The sequence below is a fragment of the Macrobrachium nipponense genome, chromosome 25, assembly GCF_015104395.2.
Source record: "Macrobrachium nipponense isolate FS-2020 chromosome 25, ASM1510439v2, whole genome shotgun sequence".
Lineage (NCBI taxonomy): Eukaryota > Metazoa > Arthropoda > Malacostraca > Decapoda > Palaemonidae > Macrobrachium > Macrobrachium nipponense.
In genome coordinates, this window is record NC_087214.1 from 65,527,796 (window position 1) to 65,549,261 (window position 21,466).

A 21,466-nucleotide genomic window follows, 5' to 3' on the forward strand; every position below is an offset into this window, starting at 1 on the left:
TCACGACAGAATTCAAATGACAGTCATTAGCGGCAAAATCTGCCAAATGTCTCTGACCACTTGACCCGAGAACTATGCCATCGAATTGGGTCACGAACGCCATAGTCAGTCGACCGCTGACCTACAAAAGCTACTACGATGCTGACCTTCCCTTATTCGGGGTAACAGCCGAAAGGGACCACGGTTTATAGACTTGATGGCATGGCCGGCCATACTCAGAACTCGTTTTGCGAGTCTCAGATCTCAAGTGATAGACGTGTGAATGAATAAATTAATTAAAAAAAATATATATATATATATATACATGTGTGTGCATAACTAGATATAAATATATACCTATTTTATTCATTTATACACAAACTCAAACTGCCAAATGAAGAAATGATTCCATCTTTTATGTTTACAAATCTCAGAATAAGCAGATGAAAACTATATAAACGTCAGTTACAGAAAGTTAAAATTACAAATGAGACTGAAATTGCCTTGGCTGACTTAAGATTCAATTCCAGCGGTAAGTATTAAAAAAATTCCGACTCAAAAGGATGACTACAACTGAAGTTCAAAACTGTAAAATGAGCTAAATAATAATAATAATAATAATGAGAAGTTTACGACGTTTATTTAGTTTTTATTACAAACCAATTTCATCATCATTTAGAACACGCACGTTTCAAGAACAAACAGGTGTTATATTAACCCCAATATGCACTCATTAGGAACGGTTCTTGGCCAGTGGTACTGAGGAATCTTCGGTTTAGGAAATGAAGGTCGAGTCGTATATAATATATATAGTATATATATATATATATATATATATATATATATCTATATATATATATATATATATATATATTTATATGAATGACTGGTAAAAATGTTCTGTTACAACAGAATTCCATATAATAAAAGGAGCCCATAAAAACGCCAAAGTATAGAGAGAAAAATACTATATTTCAGAGACTGCTGACTCTCTTTTCAGGTACATGAACGAGAAAAGTTACAGAAAAGGTGGTATTTACACCAAGAGATCCATCCACAGGTTAGCCAATTTAGGCCACTCCCACTGATAATCCTCCTTTAATCCTCTTAAGCGTTGGTTGAATGGAAACTTTATTAATGACATCTGAATCCCATGCGCCCTTTGTATAAATATAAATAAATAAATGTATATATATATATATATATATATATATATATATATATATATATATATATATATATATATATATGTGTGTTGTGTGTGTTTGTTTGTTGTTGACCACTTCCATCAAAACCATTACGATGAGAAAGCTGCCGAACTCTCCCTGGGAGAACAGAAAGTTCGTCTGCTATACATTTCCCCATATTTCTTCGATAATGACGCACAGTACCCTAGATTTCTACTTTCTTGAGAGAGAGAGAGAGAGAGAGGACGCCAACCCCAGCGTTGTCACCTTGAGGACGCTTTGTAACCAAATATTTTGTAACCAAATATTTTACTGAACAATTTCTTTGCTGGTTGCACCGATCTGTGTGCTTACAAACACTGACTTGACCCGAATCAGCACACACACACACACACACACACACACACACAGAGAGAGAGAGAGAGAGAGAGAGAGAGAGAGAGAGAGAGAGAGAGAGAGATAGTAAATTTTTTCAAGGCGATAATAATGATGCTATTAAAAGCACTTTCATCTAATAAACTAAAAACAGAAGATAATGATGATGTCGCAATTAACCAAGAATAATTATATATTATTTAAAGAATAATTGCATAATTCCGGCATAAACATTACAATAAAGGATGAGCAAGAATACTACAGAGAGAGAGAGAGAGAGAGAGAGAGACCTCGGAAACTGCTTAATAATGACGTCGACAGCTAGAGCTTTCCATAAACGTAATGAATTACCTTATTAATTACTGTAATGTTATGTGTGTATAGTAATTATGCTTTCTAAAATAAAATAGGCGGCTTTACTCTCTCTCTCTCTCTCTCTCTCTCTCTCTCTCTCTCTCTCTCGCGGACAGTGTGTCATGTCTGTAATAGCCAGAGAAAACGATGAGGCCACATATGGAAGGGGCTCTAGGGAGAATTCCCACCCCTGGTGGGGGGGAGGGGGGAGGGGGCTGTCCACAGGTAATGGTATGGTCGGTCTCTCTCTCTCTCTTCTCTCTCTCTCTCTCTCTCTCTCTCTCTCTCAGGAGTATTCTACCTTCTGAGTTATATTCGATTGTAATTTTTTTTCTTTTTTTCTTTTTTGCCAACTGTAACTTGGCAATTGTTCCCCTAAAGCCGTAAACTCTCTCTCTCTCTCTCGTCTCTTCTTCTCAGGAGATATTCTTACTACCCTTCTGAGTTATATTCGTATTGTAATTTTTTTTCTTTTTTGCTTCAACATCTGTTACTTGACCATTATGTTCCCCTAAGCCGTAACCCCCCCCCCCCCCCCTCTCTCTCTCTCTCTCTCTCTCTCTCTCTCTCTCTCTCTCTCTCTCTCTCTCTCAGGGGCAGTTTGATCCAGATCATTTAAAAAAAAAGAAAAGAAAAACAGCTAAGTGGAAAAGGAAAGGTTACATTCACCTGGTTGGAAAAAAGGCAAAAAAAGGAGCCATGTATACTTAATGAGAGAAAACGGCTCCCTCAAATATAGAAACGGAAAACATACGAAATACACTGCAGTGACCTAAGAATAAAATAATCCTCCGCCAAGACTTTCCCACACCGGGATGACTGACAGTTCTTCACCCAGGCGACGCGTGACGGTAAATAATGACCTCATCCTGTCTTGCAGGAAGTTAGTTCGGCACCCATGCTACTTAATAAATACGGTGATCGGTGTTACAATGACCCTTTCACCGTAATCGACGCATTTTGCCAAGGTAATGACACGAAACCTTTCACTTTTTAACTGCAACCTTTTAGCCGTCACCGACGCAGCTTTTCACTTTTTAGTCAAAGGCCTTTCTATCGCCATTGATATACCTTGTTTAGATGTTATTAGCATAGAATTGTTTAATGTAATTAACAAACTTTCAAGTGTAATTAACACAATTTTCCAGTGTAATTAAAGAAAAATTTTTCCTGTGTAATGAACAGAACTCTCCAGTATAATTAACGTCATTTTTTCGATGGGACTAAAACGGCCGTTTTATCAAGCGATTAACACATCATTCCTAATGTGATTAAATTATATATTCATCGTTATTAACATCCTTCTTCGAAAATAGCCCGTCCTATGATCCGGGAAACACCTAAGACGGAAGGGAGTTCCAAATTCTGGTAGTGAAAGTTGTGACACTGACACCAGACGACCTATTTCCGGCGCCAATGGCCACAGACCCTGCAACGCCAATTTAAAGAAACCAATGAATGAATGAATTAATCCATACAATAAATCTGCATGATAGATTTATTGTATGGATTAATTATATTGATTATATACGTTTTAGGCCAAAGGCCAAGCGCTGGGACCAGTGAGGTCAAGAGTAGTAACAGGTGGAAAACCTCAAAGCAGTGGCACTATGAAACGACTGTTAGAGAAGGTGGAAAGTCAGATGGAAGGAAGTCAATAAGAACGGAGGTGCAGTAAAAGGAATGAAAGAGGTTGCAGTACGCCAGGTGAGGTGCGCTGACGCTACGAAGCCACCTACGGGGCGAAGGCTGATAGGACTGGTAACCTAGCGCCCTTAACCAGCCCAGACACGACGCAAACAGACGAAGAAAACGACACGAGACTAAAAAAGTGAGAGAGTACCATCTCCCTCCCACCATTGTGTGACTTTCACTCCACCAGAGAGAGAGAGAGAGATACGGTCTCTGAATTTGCACGTCATTAATCGGAAAGCATATTTGTGTGCCTGAAAGCACTAGGGGGAGGAGGGGGGGGGCGACAAAAATTGCAGGATCATGGCCACGGTCATGCCCAAGCATGTGAAGAGAGAGAGAGAGAGAGAGAGAGAGAGAGAGAGAGAGAGAGAGAGAGAGAGAGAGAGAGAGAGAAGAGATTCCATTCGCAAGTCTATCTCGCCTTTTATTTTTCAAATCTTCGTAAGTTAAACTGACAGCAATAACGGTTAATGAACCAACAAACTTTCTCGACGATGCTTCCTTTGAAATAGTATGATGATTCCGCGATAATGAGAGAGAGAGAGAGAGAGAGAGAGAGAGAGAGAGAGAGAGAGAGAGAGAGAGAGAGAGAGAGAGAGCGTCTCCTTTAATGGGAGTGAAGGGTTCGCAAAATAACGGGGGAAATAATTACTTATTACGATGGAAAGTACGTCAGGAATTCGTAGGGAGAAAGTTGCCCCCTTTCTCTCGAAAGCTTCATAAACTTGCGAGTGATCTCTGATCTGGGATAAACCCTTTTCTCCTCTTTCTTCTCCTCTCCTCTTTCCGGGATAAACCCTTTCTCTCCTCTCCCCTTCTTCTCCTCTCCTTCCCCCCCCTCTCTATCTCTCTCTCTCTCTCTCTCGCCTCTCAGTCTCGTGGTTCGTCTTTTAAATCGCTATTTTGTTCATGCCTACCTCTATCTCTTCATTTTGTTGTTGACATTTAAACTTTTCTTCCTTTCTTCTTCATTTAAACTTTCTCTCTCTCTCTCTCTCTCTCTCTCTCTCTCTCTCTCTCTCAGCGTGGTTCGTCTTTTAAATCGCTATTTTGTTCATGCCTTACCTCTATCTCTTCCTTTGTTGTTGACATTTAACTTTCTCTCTCTCTCTCTCTCTCTCTCTCTCTCTCTCTCTCTCTCTCTCTCTCTCTCTCTCTCTCTCGATGCTGCAACACACGTTAACATAAAAATCCCAGACATTTACAATAAATAAAACCTAAAGCGAAAAAAATAACAATAATTCTCCTCCAGACGGATCATCTAAAAGACAGAGTATACACAATTCAGGCGCCAGAGACCAAACGCTGGGATCTATAGGGTCATTCAGCGCTGGAAGGAACACTGAAGGTCAGAGGTTGCAAAGGAGTGGGTGGAAAGTACTGAGATGGAAGGAGGAGAATATGAACGGAGGTACAGTAAAAGGAATGAAAGAGGTTGCAGCTGGGGGCCTAAAGAAGCTGAAGTATATAATGCCTACAGTACACCACTAACCCCCGCTACATGGGGGTGGGGGGGGGGCGTCTAAATGATGACCCAATCAGGCAAATCTGACGCAGATATCATCATCGTGACCAAAGGGATTTTTTTTTGAAAAATAATCTGGCACCTTTGGAAAAATATAATATATATATATATATATATATATATATATATATATATAAATATATATATATATATATCATATAAATCACGTGCGGTGCCAAGACATTTCACGTGGAAGTCACGTGCGCTGCCGAGACGTTATCACGTGAAAGTGATTCGTAATTATCATGATTATATTTTTTCTTGCCTTTCTACTATGATGAATATGACAAAAAATAATGACTCATATTTTTTGGGTGGGAGAGAGAGGCCTACGGTCCATTGCCTTTGTACTCTGATCAATAAAAAAAAGTAATTTACAAAACTTTCGTTCTTTAGCAACATTTGACTCAATTTTTTTGTATGTCGGTTGTTGCACAAACTCTTAGAAACTTTTATTTTCCTTCCAATCCATGACCTGAGTACAACAGCTTTCTGGGGGGGGGGGGGGAGGGGGGAGATACTTTATCTATAAGGACCGACAAAGTTCTAATGAAAGAATTCTGCCTGTACAATATATTTCTATTACTACATTATTTCATATTGTGAAAAAAATCTGATCAGTATAAATTACTATCACCTCTAAGTGTTGCAGCGGCCTTGTCTCTCACTTGGAGAGAGAGAGAGAGAGATGAGAGAAGAGATGAGAGATGAGAGAGAGAGAGAGAGGTCACAAGGTTAGGATGTCTCAAAGACTTGTCAGTCCATCCGAGGAGACATCATGTGCTCACTTAACCCCTAGGAGCAGGTTTTTACATTCATTCACACACACACACACACACACACAGAGAGAGAGAGAGAGAGAGAGAGAGAGAGCTTAACCGATTCGATCAAGGTCAAATACGGAACAAAGGTCGCCAGAGATATGCAGTCGTACGATTGACTCAATAAGATAAGACAGATATCGACAGATATTCTCCATCAGCAGCACGGGGGGTATAATGACCACTTCACAGGACCAAGATTTTCCCGCGATTACAAAGGCTGAGTTTTCAATGATGCTTTTATTATTATTATTATTATTATTATTATTATTATTATTATTATTATTATTATTATCATTGCTGTTTCCATTGATGTTTATATACAACTTAAAATTACAATTATCATTATTTTTTTTTCCAAATATTACAGTGATGTTTTTATAACATGACTTAAATATTACGGAAGTTTTTACAATATAACTTATTTGCCATTATTATTTTTAACGGAGACGTTTTCTCAAAGCTTGGGGTTGGCGCCAGAGTAAAGGTAAGGTGTCAATGACTGGGGTTGGTGCATGTCAATGACAAAGGATTGGCGCCAGAGTAAAGGTAAGGTGTCAATGACTGGGGTTGGTGCATGTCAATGACAAAGGATTGGCGCCAGAGTAAAGGTAAGGTGTCAATGACTGGGGTTGGTGCATGTCAATGACAAAGGATTGGCGCCAGAGTAAAGGTAAGGTCTCAACGAGTGGGGCTGGCGCCAGTCAAAGACTAAGGGTTGGCGCCATAGTAAAGGTGAGGTCTCAGTGATTGCGGTTGGCGCCAGAGTAAAGGTAAGGTCTCAGTGATTGCGGTTGGCGCAGAGTAACAAAGCCCCCCGGAAGGGTAATCAGTGATTGCGGTTGGCGCCAGACTAAAGGTAAGGTCTCAGCGACTGGGGTTGGCGCCAGAGTAAAGGTAAGATCTCTATGATTGGGGTTGGCGCCAGTCAATGACTAAAGGGTTGGCACCAGAGTAATGGTAAGGTCTCAAAGAGTGGGGTTGGCGCAGGTCAATGACAAAGGGTTGGCGCCAGAGTAAAGGTAAGGTCTCAGTGATTGCGGTTGGCGCCACAGTAAAGGTAAGCCGACAGTCACTGGCCTGTTCATAGTTGACAAGGTTTACCAAGGTTAAATTGTTTATCATTATCATCATTTTTGAAGAACAAATCAACGAGTTCTGCTCTGCAAATCTACAACGCGATTTCTAAAAAGAAAAAGAACTGGTTGTTAATGTTCTCACTGATTCTGAATAAATAATGAATAATATTTCTGTAATAAAAATATACAACACAATTACCAAAGCAGACATGAATTAATAAGCTTAGAAGAAGAAGTAGAAGAAGAAGAAAAGAAGAAGAAGAAGAGAGAGAGAGAGAGAGAGAGAGAGAGAGAGAGAGAGAGAGAGAGAGAGAGAGAGGGACTAATGACCTCTCAAAAAGCTCTTTATAAATATTCTAATAATATTTTTAAAAATGTATTCACAATAATGTAGAGAAAGAAAAAAAAAACCACGTGAATATTTGGATCTATGCGAAAAAAAAAAAAATTTAAAACCAATTTCAGTAATAACTTACATAAAACAAGAACAAACAAAACAATATGCGACAATCACAAAAGGCCCGCAACTTGCGAAAGAAAATCTCCAGCAGATGACGGAATCCGCATATGGAGAGAGAGAGAGAGAGAGAGAGAGAGAGAGAGAGAGAGAGAGAGAGAGAGAGAGAGCAGCAGGAACCTAGACGGAACAGCGGACAAACAAACACATAATTGATGTGAAACAGCCACATACCTTAGAAAGGTTTGGGAAACTTACGGTCACCGATATTATTATTATTATTATTATTATTATTATTATTATTATTATTATTATTATTATTATTATTATTATTATAAATCGAACCCTGGTCTTTCAATTACAAAAATTATTACTGTTCCACATGTGATTATTATTATTATTATTATTATTATTATTATTATTATTATTAAAAATTCACACTTTCATAAAGAACAAGCTATAGTAGTACAATCCTAGAGCAAATACCGACAGGTAAACAAACAAACAAAACAAAACAACCAAGAATATATAAAAACAAACAAAATGAAATTCAGTAACCAGACGGCCACCAAACTCCATTATCATTACACAATGACGTTACAGAAAATGCCGAGAATCTATTATTATAAGGAGCAAGACAGCAAACAGTTCGTTCCATAAGCATGCATGACGTATGACGCAACGTCTATTAAGACGTAACCGAGTGATGGATCAATGACCCCCACAAAGTGGAAGGCCGTATTATAAGCACTTGGGTAAATACAAGGAACACAGACGCAAACACACACAGTATGTATATATTATAATATATATACATATATATATATATATATATATATAACTATATATATATATATATATATATATATGTATATATAGTATATACACAAGACCAGAACTGTTCGATACCTACACTCACCGATGCACAGATATATATAGTATACATACAAGACTAGAACTGGTGTCGATACCTACACCCACCGATACACAGATATATATAGATATATTCAAGACTAGAACTGGTGTCGATACCTACACCCACCGATACACAGATATATATAGTATATACAAGACTAGAACTGGTGTCGATACCTACACTCACCGATGCACATATATATAAATAAAGTATATACACAAGACTAGAACTGGTGCCGATACCTACACCCACCGATACACAGATACACACACACACACACACACACACACTTAGCCCGTACGGCCACTAGACGAAAACTGTCAAAAGTACTACCTACTTTCATTTACAACAAGAGCACCAGCAAAAAAAAAAAAAAAAAAAAAAAAAAGTTGACGTGCTAAAATACCAAAGTATGAACTACGCAAGTTTTTTTTTTTTATTATTTTTTTTATCTTTATTGCCCAGACCTGCTGTAGAGTACTGCGAACCATTTCACTTTCGTGTTTGGTTGTATCACTGTAGTATACAATCACTAGCTTCGACGTGAGGAGACCAGGTGACTACATTTTAAAACAGTATTATTATTATTATTATTATTATTATTATTATTAGTTATTTTATTATTTTATTATTTTATTATTATTATTATTTATTATTATTCAGCAGATGAACCCTGGTGATTGACTGGTATTAAAGCTTGACTGAATGACCTAATAACATAAATTGGTAAGGAAATGTTAGGTAGTGACAGATGTTCAATGCTGTGAGAGGGTCACTGATTATATGATTGAATGCCATACACTGGCGTTACAAAATAAGAGACGAATGACTGATGTAAAGCAATACAGTGGCATTTACCAGAAGAGGTGAACCTGAGAGAGAGAGAGAGAGAGAGAAGAGAGAGAGAGAGAAATTCTCCTCTCTCAAATGTCTTATCTCACACGAGAACGGTAAATCCTAAGACGTAACATCTTCTGCCAGAGTTTCTCTCTCTCTCTCTCTCTCTCTCTCTCTCTCTCTCTCTCTCTCCATTCAACAGCGGCTCTCGTTACCGTTGCCAAAGAAATTGCTGTCTCACCCTGCTGTCAAAAGTGTGCCAAGCCAAAGACTATAAGGAAACAGAGAGACGGTCCGCGACGCAGGACGACCGAGAAACATTACTAAAGTTGAACTTCGCCTTCAAATGGGACAGACTGACTACTGACCTACTGACTGGCCTTCCTTCTCAGTCACACTCTCATTCACGCTGTTGTCAGTTGTGTGAACTGGAAAGGCCACTTATCTCTCTAAATAATTATAAAATAAAGGTAGAAGTTACGAGCTGGAAAGCCATTTACATCAATTATCAATCAAAAATAGGTAAAAATTACGAACTGTACAGCCGTTTACATCAGTTATAAAAAATATGTAAAAGTTACGAACTGGAAAGACATTTATATCAATTACAAAAAATATGTAAAAGTTACGAACTGGAAAGACATTTATATCAATTATCAAAAATAGGTAAAAGTTACGAACTGGAAAGACATTTATATCAATTATCAAAAATAGGTAAAAGTTACGAACTGGAAAGACATTTATATCAATTATCAAAAATAGGTAAAAGTTACGAACTGGAAAGACATTTATATCAATTATAAAAAATAGGTAAAAGTTACGAACTGGAAAGCTATTTATATAAATTATAAAAATAGGTAAAAGTTACGAACTGGAAAGACATTTACATCAATTATAAAAAATAGGTAAAAGTGACGAACTGGAAAGCTATTTATATCAATTATAAAAATTAGGTAAAAGTTACGAACTTGGAAGGCTATTTATATCAATTATCAAAAATAGGTAAAAGTTACGAACTGGAAAGCTATTTATATCAATTATAAAAAAAATATGTAAAAGTGACGAACTGGAAAGATATTTATATCAGTTATAAAAATTAGGGAAAAGTTACGAACTGGAAAGCCATTTACATCAATTATCAAAAATATGTAAAAGTGACGAACTGGAAAGATATTTATATCAATTATCAAAAATAGGTAAAAGTTACGAACTGAAAAGCTATTTATATCAATTATAAAAAATATGTAAAAGTTACGAACTGGAAAGCTATTTATATCAATTATATAAAATAGATAAAAGTTACGAACTGGAAAGCTATTTATATAAATTATCAAAAATAGGTAAAAGTTACGAACTGGAAAACTATTTATATCAATTATAAAAATAGGTAAAAGTTAGGAAATGGAAAGATATTTATATCCTAGAATAATTAATTATAAAAAAGCAAAATTTACGAACTGGAAAGATATTTATACTCCTAAATAATTATAAAAAAAGGTAAAAGTTACGAACTAGAAAGACATAATTATAAAAAAAGTTAATAAAAGTTACGAACTGGAACGCCATTTGTATTCAGAAACTAAATAATCATAAAAATCATCTAAAAGTTACGAGCAATAAAGTCACATAAAAGAATTTCATAGTAGAAGTTCAGGTTTTGACTAAGCTGACGACCTTGAGTAAAAGACTTAGACCGACTTCTTTTTTATTATTACTCAAATGAAAGTGCTACCGTGATTATAATATATAAAAGTTGCAACATAGCACGACAGAACCCCTTGTCGTATACCTCTAAAAGGCTAGTCAATAAGGCTGGGATCTGTAGCTCATCGAATCCAGTCGAATCCGGTGTCGAACACGAAACACAACCCACAATCCTGGAACGGTATATCGTTTTAACCCAGTGGTCGGCCGTCCCCAGTTTGTGTTAGACAGGACGCAATTCTGTTCCCGGAGATCTGGACGACTCTGGATCGACCTGACCACCACTGGCATTCTTTGTTGTAAGAGGTTCGGTAATGAGGTCTCCCTCCTCCCGTAGGGGGAAGGGGAGGGGGGGGGGGTAGTGCCGTCAGTACACCTCACGCGCTATACACTGTATATATGACCTTACTTCGGGTTCATCGCAGCGTCCCTTAGCTGTAACCCCTTTCCCTTCCTTTTATCGCGCCTCCTTTCATATTCTATCATCCATCTCACTTTCCACCTTCTTCTACCTATACTGTTCGAGGTTTTCCTCCTGTTATACCTTCGTAACCTCTTATTCTCAATTTTCCTTCTAGCGCTGAGTGATATTGCAGGTCCCAGCGCTTGGCCTAAATGTACATATTGACATCTACAATGAGGTCGAGAGCTTTCCCGACCAAGCGAGAGGATTCTGCAAACGAAAAAAAAAGAAGAGAAAAAAATTGAAGACGTCGATTGTTAAATAATGCCCGGAGGGTATATCTGGAGCCAGGCTCCAAGAAAGGTGCAGTGAATGCCTGATGCAATTTGTCGCACCTGTGCAATTTTGACTCAAGAGACACACAAACAGGTTCCGCAGAGGTGGATACACGTTGATTGGCATTTCCTTGACGACACACTCGTTGCAACGCTAAGGTGCCTACCTTCATTTTTTTTTATTTTCTTTTAACCTGAGACAAATGTATTGATTTTTCCTTATGATCTCGACGATAAATTTGGAGTGCCAGATATAATTTTGGCACCAAAGGAATTATATTGATTTTTCCTTTTCATCTTGACGATAAACAGGCAAAACTGGGGTGCCAGATTTAATTTTGGCACCGAAGGAGATATATTGATTTTTCCTTGTTATCTTGATGATGAATTCGTTGCAAAACTGGAGTGCCAGATTGAATTTGGGAATCCAAATTAACACAAACATATCGACATATCCTTATCACCTTGACGAGAAACAGGCAAAACTTGAGTGCCACATGTAATCTTGGCACCAAATCAAATCAAAACAACTAATTACAAAGTGCAGTCTGGCGACGGGACAGCTACCCAGGATTACCGCGGCTCCCTCCATCGAGCACGTCTGCTCATGGGGCTCGTCCAACTTGTGCCAGCTCCTATGGAGGAGGAGGAGGAGGAGGAGGAGGAGGAGGAGGAGGAGGAGGAGGAGGAGGAGGAGGAGGAGGTCCCAGGCAGAAAGGAGCGTTCGTACGCATCGATCGAATGCATACCACGAGCAGTCGCGCTCTATGGAGTATATTTAAATTTACTCAAGAGTATATTTAAATGTACTCAGACTATTTATTCAAATATACTTAGGTATATTTGAGTATATTTAAATATATTCAAATATAATTAGGTATATTTGAGTATATTTAAATATATTCAAATATAATTAGGTATATTTGAGTATATTTAAATATACTGAGTACTTTTACATATACTCCGAGTATATTTAGATAAATAGCCTGAGTATATTCAAATATACTCAGACTATCTATTTAAATATACTTAGTATATTTAAATATACTCAGAGTATATTTAAAGGACCCTGTCGGCTTCAGTCCATAACGGACCAAATAATCCGGTCAAATCCGGCCCTAATTCAATTAAGTAGACTGGTTCCACATTTTTCTTTCTAACAATAGAGGTGTGGTAAATCCAGAGAGAGAGAGAGAGAGAGAGAGAAGAAAATCCAGTCTCATATAAAGGTCTGCTAAGTCTATAAGAGCCTTAAAATGTGGAATGAGAGAGAGAGAGAGAGAGAGAGAGTCTGGAAAGAAAAGTAAATTCCAAGTCTGGGGCCGTTGACGGAGAGCTAATCCCAACCCCCCTTTCCCCCCCCCCCCCCCCCAAAAAAAAAAAAAATAAAAAAAGTGTCACACAGCGATTACTTTGAACATTATGGACAGGATTTCCTGTCTGAAATCGAGGCCTCCTCTACCCAACATCCCTCGACTAGCCAAGCAGAAACGAAGGTGGGTCTGCCCCACCTTTCCAACTCGCCTTTCATTCGTATACTCATCCACTTGTTTTCCTTTGGTGTTTCTGTCAAGTTATCTCTTCCATCGATGACGATCGTTAATCTGGACGGGATATAGCTTTCAGGAGGGGACTCAAGACAGCAAGATGGAATAGAATATAGACGGAGGTACAGTAAAAGGAATGACAGTTGTTGTAGCTATAGGAAGGGCCGCAGCAACTGGTAGGTGAGGATAGCAAGATGGAATAGAATATAAACGGAAGTACAGTAAAAGGAATGACAGTTGTTGCAGCTAGGGGCCTATAGGAAGGGACGCAGCATAAGAAGCTCGAGTTAATGCCCACAGTGCACCGCGTGAGGTGCGCTGACGGCACTAAACCCCTTATGGGACGTGTTAACACCGGCTGCTATATACTATAACATGGTTTGATCGATTTCAGCCCAACGAAATGGCGGTGGGTCATGCAAGTGTTAAAATGATGTGTGCGAAGTCATGTAGACCTTATTCAATTCCTTCCCTGCGACTGTGGTGCTTAGTTATTATATGAGGAGGCAGGACTGATGAACTAATTAATGCCTGACGCTCATAAACGTCACGGATTCCATAGCAACTGTGGCGGCCACAGGTCGCCATAAATCAGTCAAGATGACATGACAATGTCGGGTCGTCAGATAGGATGACTCGATAGTTTTTTGACTTGAGGGGTAAGGGGGGGGGGGGGTGTTCCCATAAATGGCACTTCCGTATGGGTCAATACACTGTGGAATGGAATAGAGAATTTAGGGCCAAAGGCCAAGCGCTGGGGGCCTATGAGGTCATTCAGCGCTGAATGGTAAGCTGATAGTGGGGAGGTTTGCATGGTGTGTTGAATGGTGCAACGGATGTTAAAACTCGTAGTTGCACTATGAGGCAAATGTTACGATGGAAGAGAATATGAATGGAGGTACAGTAAAAGGAATGGAAGGAGTTGCAGCTAGGGGTCGAAGGGAAGCTGCAAAGAACCCTTAGTAATGCCTACAGTGCACCGGGACGTGAGGTAAAAGTTGTTACCTTGACAGGTTGAAGTGGTCTGGAATTCGATCTGGTTAAGGCCAGATAATCTTCCGCTTGTCTAAGTATATAAATGAGCTTCCTGGGAAATACTATAAAAATAAAATGGTCAAATTATACGATTCTCTTGAAGAATACTAAAGAGTGTGGATTTGATTTACTAACCGAAAGATTGAGTGAGATCAAGAGAGTTGGATTAAGATACAGTGCGTTTCTGTTCAACCAAATACTGAGGAGCCATAAAAATAAGAATCTTCACCTGCTGGATGATTTATTCCGTCGATGATAAACGCTGATTAGATTTGGGGAGACTGCTGTGAGAGTTGGATCATGGACAAGTTCTGGCAGGTTCGGAAACTCTTCCAACGTCATTACTTATTCATGATTCTGGCCATAAAAGGCAGATTATAATTATTTTTCCCGTTTCATTTTTTCTAACACTGTTTCGATAATACTACAGCGGCTACACGGTCAAGTCCAGCCGTCTAGAGACCGGATCGATTTCTACCACACAGGTCAGGTCAACCCCGGGGTCGAACAGAACATGGCAAAGTATACCTACGGCAGACACACACAGACAGACAGACAGACAGACGGACAGACATTCGAACATTTCCACAGAGCACGTGATGAAACCGCCTGCTCCAGAGAAGGGAACGATAATACCGCTGTTTTATTCCAGTAGATGAAATCTATTCATATGGAACAAGGCCACGAAGGCCACGGGGCCATCGGCTTGAAATTCAAGTTTCCAAAGAACAGTATGCTGGTTCCAACCTCCCACCACAGACCCCACAACGCCGCAGTAACTGATCCGGACACAGAAGCAGTGATTTTTTGCATCGCCCTGGGCGGAGGCGCGAACTCACGACGTCTCATCAGTGTTACTGCAAGACACCAACCGCTATAATACCAGCGACCGGAGTGGACAATTGAAAAGGGGGGGACAGTCTGCTGCTGCCTTTAGAAACGATAGCATCATCAGGGACCTGAGTGAGTCCCTGCTCTCGACCTATATAGTAGACTCTTCAAGGGGTCATAGGAAAGCTGCTCCTGCTAAAGGGACCTGCTCTGTCGACCTCGGGAGTCTTGGTAGCATCGGTATACAAAGGCGATCTTGGTATCAATGAGGCTTTCGTACACATTTACAAAAAAAGAGAAACTACGGAAACGTGACGCTGGCAGAACAGACTGCCTTTATGAACTAAGCCCTTTTATTATTGAATGTAATCGTGTCCGCGGTGGGAGGTAATCTTGAACTTTAGAAGGAGAGTTATTTTTGCCGCCACTGAGTTACAACTACTACATTCAACTGAACAGCATCCGAAGACGACCTCCTACGAAATTATAAGTGATCATCATCAATCAGTCCACTAACCGATCAGCCAACTGTCAACTTTTATCAAACATGAGTGACTCAACTCCCTCCCACAGATCAGACAGAACAGAATCATCTCCCGCATTGCTGATAGCGAACCGAAACAGGACGGACTTGAAGCGAAACATTCCGAGAGAACTTCGAAGGTGATTTAATGACTGCTATGCAAGGCCACCACAGCCTCCTATGTGGGGGAACGTCTTCTACCTTTCCCTTCCAATCCTATTCGACCGAGGGAAGAGAAAAGACTCTCGGAACGAACGAAAAGAAAAAGGAACCCAAGGTGAAGACGGAACTCGCCTCCCCCCACCCCGACAACCTAAATAGCTGAGGGCACTTCCAGGCGCTTAGAGAGAGAGAGAGAAGAGATGAGAAGAGGAGAGAGACGAGAGAGAGAGAGAGAGAGAGAGAGAGAGATCTTATCTCACAAAACATCATCTTACTGTAAAACAGAGGCTAAAAGGGGGGGAGGGGGGAGGAACTACGTAGATTCGTCACCTTGATCTTCCAAAGAAGATGATGAAGAACTCCCAAAAACAAAAGGCTCGTTCACAAACACCGTGGACGAACGTTTTCCTGCCACCTTAAAAGGGTATCAGAGCGTATCAAGGCCACGCTCGGGCCATGAGAAAGCAAACAGGAGGTATTATAACATCTCAGTAAACAGATTTTGAAAGGAAAAAAAGATAGAGAAGTTGCTGCTGTCACTACTGTAAATGAGGTCTTGTGAAATAAAAATGGCGTTTTATATATTATATATATATATATAGTAATATATATATATATATAGATATATATATTATATAACTATATATATAATTGCTTGGTTAAAGCAATGATAAACATTAACCGACTTAGCAGTTCAATGAAAGTTTTTAAACGGCACTACTGTGGACTTAGTCTGTATACGTCAGACCGTTTTGCTCAACACCTCCCAAGGTAGGTGGGTACAACTCGTCTATCCAAAAATACGATATAATAGTTGGAATACATACATATATATATATATATCTATATATATATATATATATATATAAAGCCAATTTTGGGTCCCCTGCGTTGCTCTTCAACAGAAAATTCAAAAGATTCTTACAGCAAATTATGGTCACGTTGAAGAGGGTCGTGTCGATTCCGTAGATTTATCATCATTATTATATTTCTCCTACTACTACTACCACTACTATTGTTATATAAACAATACTCACACTAACATGTCTTGAAATGGCGAAACAAAAATCCATATTCTATATATTTAAAAACTGGAATAAATCAGTTTCTCGAAAGATTTCAGTACAGATTAATCTTTAAATATATATGTATACATATACATAAGCGAATACCACATGGAAAAGTGACATCGTCAAGGACCGGTGTCTTACTATAGACGAAAGCGCTTCTATTTCTCCTTTATTATTCTCCTGTGGTATTCGTTTATCAAATGAAGTCACGTGTTCATCTACTACTGTGATTTTTTTTAGCATGTACATATACACAACTGTAGATTTGACTTTCTACTTATTATTATTTATTATTATTATTATTATTATTATTAAGTAGATGAAACCTATTCATATGGAAGAAGCCCACTGCAGGAGCCACTGACGAAATTCAAGCTCCCAAAGAATATTAAGGTGTTCATTAGGAAGAATTAGTTTGTTTGTTTGGTGTTTTTACGTTGCGTGGAACCAGTGGTTATTCAGCAACGGGACCAACGGCTTTACGTGACTTCCGAACCACGTCGAGAGTGAACTTCTATCACCAGAAATACACATCTCTCACTCCTCAATGGAATGGCCGAGAATCGAATCCGCGACCACCGAGGTGGGACGCAAACACGATACCAACCACGCCACCGATGCGGTCATTCGGTAGAATTATTTGGAACTAATGCGAAATACAACACAGAAAGAAGAGATCAGACTTCTCAAAAAAGAAAAAAAATAAAGTAATTAATAAATAGATAACGGAAACTTGTTAAACACAAGAAGAAAAGGCATTAGGTAGTAATGCATTTGGATCTTCCTCATTTGGAGTTGTAATCATAGAAATGCAATGCCTTCCACGTCCTTGTGATAATCTATCCAGTAGATGAACATAGTACATCAAATTCTCTATGTTAATTTACATCACTTGCTCTTTCTCGCATTTTTTTTAATTTTGATAATTAACGTGGATATGATTTTTACGAATTGTAGCACTGGGACACTTGAGAGTCAAACAGTGTCTATGACAGCGAGCAGGTCGGTGGTGGCCTTTGTGTCGTTAGCGCCAATATCGATGCCAGACGCATGATCATGGCTAACTTTAAACTCAAATAGAAAAATAAACTACTGAGGCTAGAGGGCTGCAAATTGGTATGTTGGATGATTGGAGCGTGGGTGATCAGCATACAAATTTGCAGCCGTCGAGTACCAGTAGTTTTTAAGATCTGACAATCAGCCGAGAGGATGGGCAGCGGGAGTGAAGAAAGGGAGCAGGAAAGGAGGTAAAGTAAAAGGCTCAAAAAGTGGGTGTAGTTAGGGCCCGAGGGGATGCCTTAAACGCCCTTTCGTCATGCCTTTTGGTGACAGAATAAAAGAGAGAGAGAGAGAGAGAGAGAATTACATCTGTAGACCGAAGGTAAGATTTTTTTAAAGCTGTCTTTCTCTTTGCCCCATGTTCCAAAATTATGGCATAAGGGAAAGGGATGGGGAAGAGTTATTGAAAATACGAAAGACCATCCCAAACCAATTCTTTATTCTTCCGTAACTCTGTTATTAACGTTATTTACTTTTTTTTCTGAACCATTATCCCATCATTCGATCAAACTATCTGAGAGGGACGACTCACGATTCACGGAAAAGCAATCATACATTTTACATGCAAATATCACAGTTTTTGAAAGTAAATTGTATTTTTCCTAACTATGCAAGCCTGAGGTCCTATACATGAGGAATTACTTACGTAAAGGACCGAGGGTTTGTATATCTTGTAGGAACAAAAGCATAGCAACTTATATGCAAAGATAAGCAAGTCAATAAGTAAGCATTAAACTGAATATATCGAATTTAGGCAACAGGGCTTAGCACTGGGACCTACTACTATGAGGTCATTCTGCGCTGGAACGGAAAATGACAGTAAAAGGTTTGAAAGGTGTAACAGGAGGACAACCTCAAAAGCATTTAAACTGCGAATCAATTGTTATTACAGGCTGGAGGAAAGTAAGATGGAAGAAAGAGAATATGAACGGAGGTACAGTAACAGGAACGAAAAGAGGTTGCAGAATTTCGGGACGAGACTGCTCCTCCTCTTTACTATAGAACATGAATAACTGTGATTATAATAATCATAATAATGAATAACAATACTCACCAGTGACGTCAGGGTTAAAATACGTAAAAAGCCGAACACTGCGAATCAGACAATTGCAATAAAAAAGGTAAGTGCGCGAATTACCTTCAATGTCCACATGATTCAGACGTCCACAAATGCGACAACAAAACCGACGGTTCTAAAGTCACAATTAAGAAAGAAGAAAGGAAATGGACAATATATGAATAAAAGGCACAAAATCAAAGACGTCTACACAGAGATACAGGTCTGAACACATACTACATGTGACGTCCACGAGACAGGTGTTTACGAGCACACGCTACTGACGGACGCTAAGGTAGTAACGTACTTCGACCAGCACAGCTGATACCATACTGAGTGAGATGGCGAGTGCACGCACCGTCGTGTCCTATCCTTGCGCGCGCGCGCACACACACTCCCAAACTGACAGACACAGACACATACACCTGACACCCCCACGTACGTACGTACGTACGCACATGCCATCCCTTTTCGGTTTTGGTATCTATGGGGAAGGAGTCGTGACCTTTCCCTCCTTTCTCTTTCTTGCCACGATTCACAACCCCACCCCCCTCCCCAGCGGCATCCCCCCCCCACAAAACCCCTTTCTTTTCCGTGCAACTTTCTTTCGTGCTTCTCTCTCTCTCTCTCGTTTTTCCAGACCTATTCTCTCTCTCTCTCTTTCATCTTTTGTCCACTCTCTTTGTTCCTTCCGTCTCTCTCTCTCTCTCTCTCTCTTCCGTTCTTTCTTGCTATCTTTCTCTCTCCTCTCCTCTCTTTTTCCTTTATTATCTACTCTCTTTGTTCCTTCCGTTCTCTCCCTCTCTCTCGTCTAACCTTTCCCCCCCCCCTCTCTCTCCTCTCTCTCTCCCATACAAGTGCATTCTCCCCTGCCCTGTCTTTCTCTTCCAAACTTACTCTCGTCATATCTCTCTACTACTCTCTCTACTCTCTCATCTCTCATCTCGCTCTCTCTCCTCTCTCTCTCCACACACACAGCAGAATCACATAACACACTTAGAGGGAACCAGTAACCAACAGCGATGCAATGAAGGTTAACAACGAGAATGGTACACGATTGAGCCTTTCAGTAAAAAAAAAAAAAAAATAAATAAATAAAAAAAATTCTCTTTGTGAAGGAAATCCTGCCACCTTCTCTCCGTGACCATTGGTCCTGCGACGCCCAACCTTAATCTATTGATCGGTCGATCGTTATCGTCTGTTTAATAACGGACGGAAAACATCACGAACAGAAAATAATTCCGTTGGTGTAACGAGCGAACGTCACGTACAGATGAAAGGCAACAGACGCTAAACAGGAGATAATTACGGACGGATAACGGTAAAAAGAAATAAATAACCGACCGTTTAAGAGGAGAAAGTAACGTACATAGCATGACAAAAACAAAGGGACCTTCAACGGTGGAAATTTAAGGGCAATGCAAAATTATTTTCTACGCGGGAAGACCTCCATTTAATATTGGATACTTACGAACGTCAAACGCAGAAAATTCACGAATATCTTAAGAAAAATTATATACCTTAAACATTAGTTTAAATTACAGGGATTTAACAGTTGAGAATTATATATTTACATATATATATATATATATATATATATATATATATATATATATATATCCCCAATGTAGCACGGAGGAACACGTGCTTGAGAATATCCTCAAATCCACGGTATAGAAAAGTAAGGATACATATTATAATATACTAGCAAACATATATATTTAGAAATTATGTATGAAAATTCCCAACGTAACTAAGTCTACGGGCGTAACCAGTCCCGTTTCACGGGCAGAACCAGCTCCGTTTCAGGGAGTCCCTTCTCACCCCACCCCCTTCTGAGAAGGGGTGGGGGAGGTAGGATGAAACACCATGATAAACCATCTTAAGAGTCCCCACTATGACCCTGCCAAGTTTCATGCCCATCGGACCAGCCGTTTGGCCGTGATTGCATGACAGATGGACGGACAGTCATTACGCCCATGGGTATGTTTCGATAGACCTTGGGCGCAGGGAAAGCCCATATAGACACATATTGGGTGCAGCCAATCTTCACACGTAGTTATGGGTGCAACCAATGAGCGTTATGTCCCACAAGACATTCAAGGTGAAAGCATTATATACATATGGTCCATTTTACCAGCGGTTAACAACCTTGACCAGCGTAGTCTCACGCCCCAATACCTCATAAGCGAGAGAGAGAGAGAGAGAGAGAGAGAGAGAGAGAGAGAGATCGACTAACTACCAAACTGTTTCTTTCTGGTGAAAGGTCAGATCAGAGAGGAATGATTACCGATTGTACAAGCTGACGGATTACCAACTATACATTTTGACGGATTGCCGATTGTACATTTTGAAGGAATACCAAGTGTACATTTTGACAGAATAAAGCGTAACTTTTGACGGATTACCGAGCGTACATTTTGACGGCTTACAGATTTTGCAATCTGACGGATTACCTTCAGTCGTCACGCAAGTTTTTTGTTTCTCCTGTCTTCCTTAGAACGAGGAACCTACA

General features: G+C 39.5%; 1 protein-coding gene across 4 annotated transcripts in view; it reads right to left on the reverse strand.

Moving 5' to 3' along the window:
- The window catches only part of LOC135199478 (putative fatty acyl-CoA reductase CG5065), a 105,497-nt gene that overhangs the window by 35,951 nt on the left and 48,080 nt on the right, over positions 1-21,466 (reverse strand). Inside the window, exon 1 of one of the 4 annotated variants that reach the window (XM_064227568.1) lies at positions 19,189-19,285. The exons of 2 other annotated variants lie outside the window; for them this stretch is intronic. The gene's annotated coding sequence lies outside the window, so the exon portion shown is untranslated. Of the gene's footprint in view, positions 1-18,948; positions 19,161-19,188; positions 19,286-21,466 lie in introns of those variants that run through there. One more of the 4 variants, XM_064227569.1, reaches the window with a different exon arrangement.